Source organism: Dipodomys merriami, unplaced genomic scaffold, assembly GCF_024711535.1.
Source record: "Dipodomys merriami isolate MVZ:Mamm:240054 unplaced genomic scaffold, mDipMer1.0.p SCAF_184, whole genome shotgun sequence".
Taxonomy (NCBI): Eukaryota; Metazoa; Chordata; class Mammalia; order Rodentia; family Heteromyidae; genus Dipodomys; species Dipodomys merriami.
This window is the reverse complement of record NW_027203204.1, coordinates 492,100-506,610: the sequence shown is the minus strand read 5'-3', so window position 1 is coordinate 506,610 and position 14,511 is coordinate 492,100. Positions and strand designations below refer to the sequence as shown.

Sequence of the window (14,511 nt, the reverse complement as noted above, 5' to 3'; positions counted from 1 at the left end):
AAATAAAAAGATGTAACTTCTATATCCTATATAGAAGAATCCTTGCTAATTACTATCTTTCTTTTCTTTCTCCTCTCCCTGGTTCGTGAACTCATACTAATTTTTCACCTATCAACTTGAAATTTGTTTTCTTATAAATTGTAGTTTAAAAAAACAACAACAAATTAACCAACCCTTAGGGGGTTGGAGGCATGACACAAGTGATAGGGCATCTGCCAATGAACAAAAAGCCTCAGATACAGAGTTCAAGTCCCAATCTAAAACAAAAAAAGAAAAATTCTGAATCCCTACTATGACAATACCCTCCTTTAACCCTTTCCCCACAGTTCTATACACAGAAAGAATCCTATCTTCTTTCAGAACTTTCACTTCCTCTTGGAATCAATGTTTCTGTTTCTCCAATTAGACTCTAAGTACTTTGAAAGCACTATGCATCATGCTATCCCTGCAGTATTTGATATACCAGCATCTAATGTCACCAAAGCAAACAAAGGTTTTCCCTTTATTAAAAAAAATCCATTATATAAGTCAATATACCTTAATTTGACAAAAAACCTTTTGGATTAGTATCTATGAGTCACTGAGTTCTACTTCCTTGTCAGTCTAGCTCTCAAAATTAAGATTGTATTGTTAGCTTCTAGCCTTCTTTTTCTTCCTGATAGCACCTTAATTGGGAACATTTATTCTTATTATCTCTTAACCTCTGTTGTATATTTTACTATGCTTCTCCAATAGTTTCTAAGATATCAAACCTAGGAATTGGTGCTGTTGCTCAAAGTGCTAGAACCCTAACCTTGACTAAAAGAGCTCAGGGACAGTGCCCAGGCCCCAAGTTCAAGCCCCACAACCAGCCAAATTAAAAAAAAAAAAAAAAAAAAAGATAAGTAAATAATAAAAGTAGTATCTGATTCACTACCTCTAAAAATATTAACTGTTCATGAGTGGGACTGGGGGAAGTTTACATCAAAATGAAAATACATAAAGGAATATTATTCCCAAAAACCTCCGAACATTCAGTAAACAGAAAATGCTGATTGATAAAGAATAAAATGACATGATTAACAGAGGCAGATAAAAGACAAAAACAAGGGGGCTGGGAAGTTGGCTCAGTGGTAGAGCGCTTGCCTTGCATACCTGAGGCCCTGGGTTCGATTCCTCAGCACCACATAAAGCAAAAAAAGAAAGAAAGAAAGAAAGAAAAACCCCGGAAGTGGCACTGTGGCTCAAGTGGTAGAGCGTTAGCCTTGAGCTGAAGAGCTGAGGGACAGCACCCAGGCCCAGAGTTCAGGCCCCACGACCGGACCCAAAAAAAAAAAAAAAAAAAAAGACAAAAACAATGGCAACAAAATAAACAGCTTCATGAAAGGCAGCTAGCATATGCTAAACACAAGCAAAACATCTACAAGAATCAACTTAACATTAATTAAACAAACATCAAACACCTAAGGTAAATACAGAACCAGGCCTTTGGCTACAATGTGAACTTTAGTAACAATATAAACATGTAGAGCCAATTTCCAAATTTCTGGGATGTAGTATCTAAAAGTCTTCTTTGTAACTATATACTACCTAAAAAATGAATTATGCAACTTAAAGACAGGGACAGGAGAGGGAAACTGAGAGGGAAAGCTAAGGAAGGGTGACATTATCTAAAAAGAAATGTATTACCTGACAATGGTAACCCCTCTGTACAACACCTTAATGAGGATGACAAAATTGCCAGGTTCCAGTGGCTGACGCCCGTAATCTTAACTACTCAAGAGGCTGAGATCTGAGAACCATGGTTCAAAGCCAGCTAGCTGGGATAGGAAAGTCTGTAAGACTCTTATCTCCAATTAACCAACAAAAAGCCAGAGTAGAGGTATAGATAGCTTAAATGGTAAGAGTGCCAAGGGCTGGGAATGTGGCTCAGTGGTACAGTGCTTGCCTAGCATGCATGAAGCTGTGGGTTCAATTCCTCAGTAACGCATAAACAGAAAAAAAAGCTTGAAAGCCCTGAGCTGGTGGCTCACACCTGTAACCCTGAGGAGGCTAAGATCTGAGGATCATGGTTCAAAGCCAGCCCAGGTGGGAAAGTCCCAGTGAGACTCTTATCTCCAATAAACAACTCAGAAAACCAGACTCAAGTGGCTCAAGTGGTAGAGCCCTCGCCTAGAGCTGAAGAGCTCAGAGACAGTGCTCAGGCCCAGAGCTCAAGCCCCACAACACACACATACACACAAAATTATGTGAGGGAACAGGTGACACTGTCCCAAAAGAAATGTACTCTTAGCCAGGCACTGGTGGCTCACACTTACAATCCTACCTACTTATAGGAGGCTGAATCTGAGGATCAAAGTTCAAAGCCAGCCTGGGCAGGAAAAGCCCATGAGACTCTCATATCCAATTAACCAACAGAAAACCAGAAATGGCTCAAAGCGATAAAGGGCTAGCCTTAAGTAAAAAGGCTTAGATAGAGACAGTGCCCAGGCTCTGAGTTTCAATCCCTACCACCGACCAAAAAAACATAAAATAACAGATGTAGACAGATATACTTACTATTTAAACTCCAAAGTGGAATAGATTCAGACAAAACGCAATAGGGTAATAAAGACCTTTGTTATCTACTACTCAAAATTCAGGCATCAAGTAAGACTTGAATAATATGGCATACCACATTATCTCTAATATTTCAACTTTCACTACAGAAAGGTAGGAATACTGTAAGAAAAGTCATCTTTTCTACCACACTGAATTGCTTCCTTTCTAGCTTGTGAGAACTGTTTTTCTGAAGAGTTCTCATTTTGGCCAGTAGCTTGGCCCTTGTTAATTATATTCTGTTCCTACTACATTTTAATTAAGACATCCTGTTCCTGTTACTTAAGCCAGCAGATGTTAACTTAAGCCAATCTGAGCAGAGGGACAGGGGCAGGGGGCAGGGTCTGCTGCATTAGTTATAGAAGGGGAGCAGCCTGTCAGTCGTGGGGCTTGAACTCTGGGCCTGGGCCCTGTCCCTCAGTCTTCAGCTCAAGGTGAGCTCTCTGCCACTTGAGCCACAGCACCACTTTTGGTTTTCTGGTGGTTAATTGGAGATACAATTCCTTGCGATTCCTTGCTTCATTTTGGCTGATGGTGCCGTCCTCTGGAGAAGTGTGCCTTGCCAAGTTCCTTTCAAGTTGGTGTTCTTATTCCCATAAGACATTCCAACATCTCAAGACATATCTAACAATATAGATAGCAAAATCTATCTGTATTGTTATACAAAGCCACAAATAACTATGCAACTTAAGCAATTTAAAGGATATTTAAGCAATCCTTTATTGAATAAATTCTGTTTCACTCTGATTATTCTATGCCATACCATATTCCCTTTACAAATATACTGCAATTTAGCTGATTAATGTATTTACTTGTACGTTGATCAATAATTATTTGTAGAAGATCTAACATCCAGAATATATAAAGAAAGTTTACAACATGAATGATTTAAAAAAAAAAAAAAAAGTAGCCAGGCACTGGCAACTCACACCTATAATCCTAGCTACTGTGAAAGCTAAAACTGGGAAGACTGTGGTTTGAGGCCAGCCTGGGCACAAATATTCACATGATCCCTTCTCAACCAATAGCTAGGCACAGTGGTATGTTCCTGTCATGCTAGCAGTATTGAAGGCCAAGACAGAGGATCAAGTTTCCAGAACAGGCTAGGCAAAAGTCCATGAAATTATATTTCAAGAGAAAAAGCTGAGTATGATGGCACACACCTGTCATCCCAGCTACTGTGGAGGATCATGGTACAGGTTAAGTACCCCAGGCAAGAAGTGATACACTATCTTTTTTTTTTTTTGGGGGGGGGTCCAGTCATGGGGCCTGAACTCTGGGCCTGGGCGCTGTCCCTCAGCTCCTCAGCTCAAGGCTAGCACTCTACCACTTGAGCCACAGTACCACTTCCGGTTTTTTTTTTCTTTCTTTCTTTTTTTTTTTTGGTCCGGTCGTGGGGCCTGAACTCTGGGCCTGGGCGCTGTCCCTCAGCTCTTCAGCTCAAGGCTAGCGCTCTACCACTTGAGCCACAGTGCCACTTCCGGCTTTTTTCTTTTTTTGCTTATATAGTGCTGAGGAATCGAACCCAGAGCCTCAGGCATGCAAGGCAAGCGCTCTACCACTGAGCCATCTTCCCAGCCCCCCGGTTTTTTTTTTCTTTATGCTTATGTGGTGCTGAGGAATCGAACCCAGGGCCTCAGGCATGCAAGGCAAGCGCTCTACCACTGAGCCACCTTCCCAGCCCATGATACCCTATCTTAAAATGAACCAATTCAAACAAGTAGCTCAATGATAGTGCTTATTCTTAGCAAGCATAAGACCCTGAGTCCAAATGCCAGCACTGCAAGAAATAAAATAACCTAAGTGAAAACTGGGCATGAGATCTGATTAGAGATTTGTCCAAAGTAAGTAGCACAAATGGTCAAAAAAGATTTGAAAAAAAAAACACTCTACATCACTCATCTGGGAAATATAAAACCAAAGGGGCCAGGAACGTGGCTTAGTGGTAGAGTGCTCGCCTACCATGCACGAAGCCCCAGGTTCGATTCCTCAGTTCCACATAAACAGAAAAAGGTAGAAGTGGAGTCGTAGCTCCAATGGTAGAGTGCTAGTCTTGAGCAAAAGAACTTCAGGGACTACACCTGGGCCTTGAGTTCAAGTCCCAGGACTGACAAAAATAAACAAAAACAAAAACCCATGAAACAGTAATTTAACCATTATGAACTGGAAGGAAAACGCAACAGATAAAAGGTATTCAAAGATACACATAACTGGTTATGTTCAATTGAAAACCCTTTGTACAACTTCTCGAAGAATAAAAACTAAAGATTAAAAAAAAGGTACGGGGTACCAGTGGCTCATGCCTGTAACCCTAGCTACTACTCCAGAGGCTAAGATCTGAAGATTTCAGCTTGAAGCCAACCAAGGCAGAAAACTTTGTAGGATTCCATCTCCAAATAACCAGCAAAAACAGCCAGACTTCAAGTATGGCTCAAGGTGGTACAGTGCACAAATTATAAATGAAAAAGACTATCAAGAGCCAGAGGCTCTGGGTTCAAATACCAGTACCAGCATATATGTGCACACGTATGTAGGTGTGTGTCCATGCGCACACACACATACATTGGAAAGAAAAGATATGCTGAAATTGTTTGAAACCTCAGACATTGCTAAAAAGGAAGGTAAAAGTCTATGGCCTCTTTGAAAAACAGCTTAGTAATTTCCTCAAAAAATTAAAACAGCCAAGTAGTGGTTGCTCACACCTGTAATCCTAGCTACTCAGGAGACTGAGATCTGAGGATCAGGTTTCAAAGCCAGCCTAGGCAGGAAAGTCTGTGAGACTTATATCTCTAATTAACTACCAGAAAACCAAAAGTGGCGCTGTGGCTCAAGTGGCAGAGAGCTCACCTTGAGCTGAAGACTGAGGGACAGTGCCCAGGCCCAGAGTTCAAGCCCCACGACTGACAAAAAAAAACAACATAAAGTTAACATGTAATCCAGTAATTCTATCCTATATGTATGTATTACTCGAGAGAACTAAAAACAGATCCACACAAGAACTTGTACACAAATGTTCATAAAATCATTACTTATAATAAATAACCAAAAAGCAGAGACAAATGTCTACCAGCTCATGTATGGGTTTACAAAACTCTATATTTACATCATATGTCCATACACTACAGCATTATTTTAACCATAAAAGGAACAAAACTGCTGATACAGATCACAAGCTGAATAAATCTTAAAGACAATACACTAAGTTAAGGAAAGAGCCCCTGGGTTCGATTCCCCTCAGCACCACATAAGCAGAAAAGGCCAGAAGTGGTGCTGTGGCTCTAGTGGTAGAGAGCTAAGCCTTGAGCTGAAGAGCTGAGGGATAACACCCAGGCCCAGAGTTCAGGACCCACGAAAGACACCTCCCCCCCCCCCACCACCACTCCAAAAAAAGAGAAAAGAAACAGATAAATTAGTCGTCAAGAATTGGGTCACAGGAGGGATAAGTAAATGACTGCCAATGATTTGGGTTTTTTTTTTCCAAGATAATAAAAATGCTATGGAATTAGTAATGATACATGCACAACCAAAAACCACTGGATTTCAAAAAGGTCAGTATTATGGCTTGTGAGTCATTTTTAAATTTAAAAAAAAATCAAGACATGGACCACTGTACTGAAATACTCCCTGCATATGAGTAAAATAAGCTAACCGTTTATAATGGAATTTTACCCAAAGCAATGTATAAGTGCATAGAATGGTAAAACAGTTTTTAAATATTTGCAGATAGATCATTTGTACTGAGTAATGTTAAGTTTTTATAATAGCTTTGTATCTATATCACAAACTCAGATTCTACACAACAGATGGGCAGGCTTAAAGGAAATAAGAATTGAGAGGTAGAGAGATAAAACAAATCAAACCCCTCTACTAAGCTTCCAGAGACAGTTTGCAAGCCTGAGATGAAAACCAATCTCTTAATACACACTTAGCTGTCAACACATAATACCAAATACTTTTTGACAGTTTTCAAATACCCAATACAACTCTTTTTGTTGCTGGTGGTGGTGGTGGTGGGAATTGAACTCAGGGCCTAGGCACTGTCCCTGAGCACTTTTGCTCTCAAGGCTAGTACTCTACCACTTTGAGCCACAATGCCATATCCATTTTTTGAGTGGTTAACTGGGGATAAGAAAGAGTCTCTCAGATTTTCCTGCCCAGGCTGGCTTTGAACTGCAATCCTTAGATCTCAGCCTCCTTGTGTAGCAAGGATTACAGGCATGAACCACCAGTGCCCAGCCCAATCCAATTCATAAGGAAGAAAATTGGTCAGTACTAAAGGTATTCAAAGAGTGAACATGCTAATTTGGGTTGTTGTCTTTTTTGGGGGGGTGGGGGGTTAGCTTTGTTTTTCCCATTATGGGGTTTGAACTCAGGGCCTGGGTGCTGTTGGGGAGCTTTCTGCTCAAGGCTAGTGCTCTATCACTTTGAGCCATAGGGCCACTTCCAATTTTCTGATGGCCATAAGAGTCTCCTGGACTTTCCCGCCTGGGCTGGCTTTGAACTGTGATTCTCAGATCTCAGCCTCCTGAGTAGCCAGGATTACAGGCCTGAGCCACAGGTGCCCAGCTAATACTACATTATTTTAAGTAAGTAACTCATCTTTTTATTTTCCACTTTGCTCCCATTTCTTCATGAATGTCTTCAATGAATTTCTTGTATATTGATCAAAACAAAGCAGAAATCTGCCACCATCTTCATAAAGACTTCAGCATCTCAAGAGATACCTTTCACTTTTAAATACCCTTAGCACTTCCTTGTATAATTATATGACACATTTTGCCTTGTATAACTGAATACATTTATTTTCTCTAAGAATTTTTAATTCTTACAGAAGATTAGGGAAGTTTTCCTAATAGCTTTGCCCATGTCTGGCAGAAGGCCCAGAGGACTGCGAGGTACAATAACTTACTTATATAATACTACCTACTCAGGAGGCTGAAATCTGAGGAAGGGTTAAAATCCAGCCTATATAGAAGTCTGTGATACTACCTACCTCCAATTAACCAGCAAAAAGCCAGAAAAGGAGCTGTGGTAGAGTGACATCCTTGAGAGAAAAAAAAGCCAAGTGAGAACAAAAAGCCCAGAGTTCAAGACCAGTACTGGCACAAAAAGGCAGTCCTTTCTTTCCCCACTGCAGCGCTAACTCAGGTACTTAGGCAGGTACTCAGTTCCCAGAGAAAACAAGTAACCAATTCTATGTAGAATATTCCAGACCATCTTATGTAGCCCCATGAAGTTAAATGCTGGGATTATTCAAATGTGTTCTAAAATTGCTCCAGCTATAAGCACATTGATGGAATCAGTGATTTAGAAAGCCAGAGATTCATTACCTGACGTATGAAATGGCAATCCGTCTGTATAACACCTTAATAATTACAAAAATATATTAAAAAATGAAAGATTCATCTTGTCCTCTCAGGCCTTTTTTAAATAACGAATCACAACTTTCATCACACGAGAAAGAGCTTGAGAATACAATACGGTTGCAGGGCAGCCAAGCAGTAGGTTATCTCACACCAGGCAGCAGAAAAGTCTAGCTCTTCCTGGATTCCAGACAATCATACTAGTCTTGGAGGACTTAATAATCAGAGTATTATTGATTGAGTAACCAAATATCCATGTCAATCATAATCACTGAACCCAAGAGGCTGAGCATTTTCAAATCCAAACTGTTTAGAAAAGTTTGGAACTTAGAGCAATGTGCATTTCAGATTTTTAGATTAAGGCTTCAGCCTGTAAAATCTTTGCTAACATTTTTAAATCTGAAAGCATTAAAATCTAAAACACTCTTGATCGCAAATATCTTGAATAAGGGATATTTGACCTATACTAAAAATTCCTAACTCAATGAAATTTAGGTATGGAACCAATAACTTGTCTTCCACCTTGCCACACACCCTGTTTCCCTGCCCCACTTCCAATATCACAAGAACAAGGAAGAGAAAACTTGATTTGGGAATAACTTAGAATTTTTATTTTTATTCATTATTCTTTTTTGCCAGTGCTGGGGTTTGAACTCAAGAGCTTGGGCTCTATCCCTGAGCTTATTTCACTCAAGACTAGCACTTTTAACCATTTGAGCCACAATGCCCTTCCAGCTTTTTCTGTTTATGTGGTATTGAGGAACCAACACAGGGCTTCATGCATGCTAAGGCAAGCACTTTACCAACTAAACCATTTTCCCAGCCCTACAATTAATTTTTAATCTAAAAAATACGAATTAAATATCTTAAAAAGCTCAAGTGGTAGAGCGCTAGCCTTGAGCTGAAGAGCTGAGGGACAGCGCCCAGGCCCAGAGTTCAGGCCCCACGACCAGACCCAAAAAAAAAAAAAAACCCACCAAACAATCATATAATATTAAAATAATCAGCCAAGAGATTCAAACAGGAGATCACAAACAATCCTATTACAAGAATTATTAGGCTGGAGCCGGGCGCTGGTGGCTCACGCCTGTAATCCTAGCTACTCAGGAGGCTGAGATCTGAGGATTGCGGTTCAAAGCCAGCCCCGGCAGGAGAGACCGTGAGACTCCTATCTCCAATAAACCACCAGAAAACCGGAAGTGGCACTGTAGCTCAAGTGGTAGAGCACTCGCCTTGAGCTGAAGAGCTGAGGGACAGCGCCAGGCCCAGAGTTCAAGCCCCACAACCGACAAAAAAAAAAAAAAGAATTATTAGGCTGGGCGCTGGTGGATCACACCTGTAATCCGAGCTGCTCAGAAGGCTCAGATATGAGGATCGAAGTTCAAAGCCAGTCTGGGCAAGAAAGTCTGTGAGACTTATCTCCAATTAATCACAGAAAAAGCCAGAAGTTGTGCTCTGGCTCAAGTGATAGAGCACTGGCTTTGAGCAAAAAGAGTCCAAGAACAGTACCCAGGCCCAGAGTTCAAGCCCCACAACTGGCAAAAATATATACATATGTATATATATTATGTATGTGTATGTAAAAATATATATATACATATGGATATATTTATATGTGCATGTAAAATAAATATATATATATATATGAACTTCCTAGCATTTCAACTGATTGACTTGGCACTCTCCCCTTAAAGAACAAAATTGAATTTAATAAAGGAAAAATGATAGTCGAATGACTTTAGTTGAGAGATTATCAATATATACTAATTATTGCTCAGATTAAAATACTATTGTACTCTGGACTCTAAAACATCCTGAACTTTACCCAGAAAGTGGAAATTTGGAACTAAAATTGAAATTGAACTCAGAGAGCGCAAGGGAAGAGGTGACAATGTCCAAAAAGAAATAATGTACTTTAGGGGCTGGAAAGGTGGCTTGGTGGTAGAGTGCTTGCCTCACATTCATGAGGCCCTGGGTTTGATTCCTCAGCACCACATAAACTAGAAAAGGTCAGAAGTGGCACTGTTGCTCAAGTAGTAGAGTGCTAGCTTTGAGCTAAAGAACTCAGGGACAGAGCCCAGGCCCAGAGTTCAAGCGCCATGACCAACAACAACAAAAAAAAATGTTCTTTATCTGACTTATTGAATAATAATAAAATTATACTGAAAACAAAAAAACTAGTCACCAGATTAAAATATTCCTCAATTTTTTTAAGTTTTGATACTCAACTGAAATATATTTACATAACAATTTTATTAGCTATAAACCAAAACAAAAAACACCTTGCCACTGTGCACTGGTGACTCATGCCTGTAAATCAGTTACTCAGGAGGCTGAAATCTGAAGATCACAGTTCAAAGCCAGCCCAGGTTAGAAAAGTCAGTGAGATTCTCATCTCCAAATGACTACCAGAAAAGTGGTGCTGTGGCTTAAAGTGGTAGAACACTAGCCTTGAGCAAAAGAGTTCAGGGATGGGCTCAGGCTACAAGCCCAGGACTCAAGTTTTAACCTCACAACCAACCAAAACAAAAACAAACAACAACAACAACAAAAAAAAAAACCCTGCTAAACAGCAGTAAACACAAATGCTAGCAGTGGTTGATTTTAAAGGAGAAAGGGACCTGAATGAGTGGTTCCACTGATAGAGTGACAGAGCACTAGTCTGTGAGTGAAAGCATCAGGGATTGAGTTTGAATCCTGTCTCAGACCAACAATAAAATAAAATAAAAAGGAAGGGAGGGCTGAGATAGAAGGCAAGGATTTTAAAGTAAATAGAATCATCATAAAGTAAACAACTTGTTAAAACTGTATGAACTGTGCTGGGAAAGAGTGCTTGCCTAGCATGCATGAAGCCCTGGGTTCAATTCCTCAGTACCACATAAACAGAAAAAGCAGGAAGTGGCAGGGCTCTGGTGGTTCAGGCCTATAATCCTAACTACTCAGAAGGCTCAGATCTGAGGATCCGGGTTCAAAGCCAGCCCAGGCAGGAAAGACCTTGAGACTCTGATCTCCAATAAAACGATCAGAAAACTGGAAGTGATGCTGTGGCTCAAGTGGCAGAGCACTCGCCTTGAGCTGAAGAGCTGAGGTACAGCACCCAGGCCCAGAGTTCAAGCCCCAGGACAAAAAAAAAAAAAAGAAATCTAAGCCAGGCTCCAATTCTAGAGGCCAAGATCTGACAATCACAATTCAAAGCCAGTAAGAGCAGAAAGGCTATAAAGTCTTATCTGCAACAAACTACTCAGAAAAAAGCAGGAAGTGGTGCTGTGTCTCAAGTTGTAGAATACTACAACTCAGGGACAGCACTCAGGCCCTGAGTTCAAGCCCCAGAACTGGGGGTGGGGGGGTGGGGGTGGAATCTACTTAAAACAAAAAATCTAGGACTGGGAAGGAGGCTCAGTGGTAGAATGCTCACCTGGCATGCATGGGGCCCTGGGTTTGATTCCTCAGCACCACATAAGCAGAAAAAGCCGGAAGTGGTTCTGTGGCTCAAGTGGTAGATTGCTAGCCTTGAGCTGAAGAGCTGAGGGATAACGCCCAGGCCCAGAGTTCAGGCCCCACAACCGACCAAAAAAAAAACCAAAAATCAAAAAACAAACAAACAAAAAATCTAACCAAGATTTCATGATCTTAAAACAACAACAACAACAACAAACAACAAAAAACCCTAGTGGAGGGAAAAACTAGGAGAGCAAGGGAAGGGGTGATATTGTCCAAAAAGAAATGTACTCTTTACCTGACTTATGTAACTATAAACCCCTGTACATCGCCTTTACAGTAACAATTTTTTAATCCTATTGAACAAAACCAATAAGTGAATACTACAAGAAGTAAAAATTACTCAAAAGAATTTCAGCTTTTTACATTAACCAACAATTCTGAAAATGCATTAATTTTATGTTGTCAAGATTTCTTACATACTGTCTTAGGATGGTGGCAAATAACACATAACTCAGAAATGCTTAAGCCAAATTAACATTTTGACGGGTTTGAAAGAATAAAACAAGCAGACAGAGCAGAGCAAATGATAGCTAAGAGCCAAAGGGCTGTTTCCTGGATAGAACTGGCCTTGGATTGGCTGGACAGAAATTTTAAGATATATTCTTGTAAGACAAAATCATGCCCCCAAAAACCAACTACTTATGCCTTTACTATTTACACATTCTTAACATGTACTTTTAACCTTTGAACAACCAAAGTGATAACAGATACCTTACAGCTCACATTATTTTGGATGTTAGTCTAAACCCTTAATAAATTCACATTACCCATTTAAGAAAAAAAAAAAAAACACTCCCAAAACAGAAAAGCTTATATTCTCTAAGTAAAGGATACCTTACTCTTTCACTCGTTTAAAGTTTCAGTTTTGCTGTTTAATCTACTATAGAACACATCTCTTGTCGGACACCGCAAAGGGCAGACCCTCCTGTCAAGCTAAAAGGCTCAAACACAAAGACTAACCTAACCAAGTGCTGTAATTCTTCCAAACTGAGCCTCTCCACACCCCCTCCACCCTTCCCCCCCAACAGATATGTCTATTAAATCAGTGTCTGTTCTCCCCCTCGCACAACAAAGAGAACTTCTCACCGCATGAAATTGCCGCTGAATGGACACCAGAAAGCAAGATTTGCATAATTCCTTCCAACGAAACCCCATCAGGAAAGAGGGGAAGAGGGGCCCAAGCGACCCTAGAGAGAATCTCCCAGATCCCGGTGGGGAAGAAGACATGGTTCCCCAGACTATTCTTCAGGGGAATGAGGGGTGGGCTGGAATTCTGGACCTCCCCGAGGACTGGGCGTGGGGGGGACCGAGGACGACAGGAGGGCATTTCCTCACACACCAGCAGCCGCAGCCGCCAAGCAAAGACGAGGAAATAACAATGCTGAGGACAGGAGAGTCAGACACAGGGATGGACCGGAGCTAGGGGGCGGTGGGCAGAGCAGAGACACCCACACGGGCCACTTACTTTTTGGAGGGGGGTCAGATATATTAGTTAAGCCCTTAGGGTCCCGTCGGCCGCCGCACAGAGAGAAACGGGACCTTGGGAGAGAAAAACAGACAAAACACACAGTGTGAGAGGCGCAGCCCGGCCGCCCGGCCCCTCCCGGGCGTCCCCGTCCACGCTCCCTCCGGCCACCGGCGAACGCGCCGCCCCGTGGCCACCCGGGTCCGGGAGGCGCCGCCGCCGACCAATCCCGGAGGGAAACCGGGGCGACCCCCCGCCCAGCCCCACGGGCGCACTCGATCTCACCCACGCCTCCCCGCCGCGGGAACACCGAACACAAATCCGCACACACCGACCCGTGCGTCCAGGACTAACTCCCCGGCCGCCGCCGCCGCCCCCCGCGGCCATGACACCCCACTTGGCTCGGTCAGGAGGACGCGGGGCCTGTGACAGCTCCGGCTCCCTCCGCCCCCATCTCCACCTCACGCCTCGCACACGCCCGAGAGAGCCGGGCGCCCGCCCGCCCGCCGCGCGTGCCCGCGGGGACAGGGCGCGCCGCCGGCGTGGGGGAGGGGTGCGGAAGGAGAGCCGGTGAGGGCGGCCGCGGCCCCGTGCTGCCCGGTCCTCAGGACACCCGGAACAGCGGCGGCGTGTGGGACCAGTCTCCACAATGAGCCGGCGGCGCCCGGCACGGGGAGGGGCGCGGGGGGGGGGGGGGGAGAGGAGGACGCGCGCGCCGAGAGCCCGCCCCGGGAGGCGCGAGGGGAGGGGACCGCGGGGCCGAGCGCCGAGCCCGTCCGGAGGTCGCGCGCGCTCGAGCGCACTCGCGCTCCGGGGGGTGGGGGAGGGGGCCGACCCAAGAGGGCGCGCGGGCCGGAGCAGCACAGCCTCTGCCCCGCTCCCTCCCTCGTCCCGGGGCGGCCGGCGGCGAGGAAGCCCGCCAGCCAGCGGCGGCCGGAGGAAAAGTGGGGGGCGGGGAGGGGGGACGGTCTCACCTACACGGTGAATGAGCTTGTGGCGCCACGAGTCCAGTTCTTGCCGAAAGCCGCGTCTCTCAACGGAGCATTGCTGCCGCCTACACACCCTCGCCATCTTCTGCCGCCCGCCCGGCCCAGCCTCCGCCGCGGCTTCGCGCACGCCCAGCCGCGTCGCCCGGGGCCGCGCACGCACCCGCGGCCTGGGCGTCGCGCCTCCCGCCGGGGGCGGCGCGGGGGCAGGCCTGGCCTCACCTCGCCGTGGCCCCGGGGTGGCCGAAGGCGAGCCGTGCCTCGGCGCCGACCCGCGGTTCCCGAGGATCCTCGGCCGCGTCGCCGCCGCCGGCAGCCGCCCAGGACCGCGCCTTCTCCCGCGCGAGCCCTCACCGCGCCGCCCTGGCTCGGTCCCCCAAGGCCACGGCTGCCCCTTCCCTCCCTGGGGCTTTTGTTTTTCCACAGGCCCCATTTATCACTACCAACCTGCCTGTCGCCCCACACCAACTGTTGCGAGTTCCGCGTCACTGCTGCCTCCAACTTTACGGTCGAAACTGCTCCAGTCGGGAGCCTGTGTAAGAAGCAAAAATTAGAATATGAGCCCGGATAGATGCAGAGATACCGAGACCTGAGGCTTGCAAACGGGTCTTCCTAAATT

At 44.4% G+C, this 14,511-nt stretch overlaps 1 protein-coding gene across 5 annotated transcripts in view; it reads right to left on the bottom strand.

The window, feature by feature from the left end:
- The window catches only part of LOC138830115 (ligand-dependent corepressor), a 98,410-nt gene extending 84,432 nt beyond the window's left edge, over positions 1 to 13,978 (bottom strand). For 3 of the 5 annotated variants that reach the window (XM_070026516.1, XM_070026519.1, XM_070026520.1), the window contains exons 1-2: positions 13,881 to 13,978; positions 12,907 to 12,980 (exon numbers count right to left, since the gene is read on the bottom strand). The gene's annotated coding sequence lies outside the window, so the exon portion shown is untranslated. Of the gene's footprint in view, positions 1 to 12,906; positions 12,981 to 13,241; positions 13,309 to 13,880 lie in introns of those variants that run through there. The other 2 variants (XM_070026517.1, XM_070026518.1) reach the window with 2 other exon arrangements.
- Between the last annotated feature and the right edge of the window lie 533 nt (positions 13,979 to 14,511).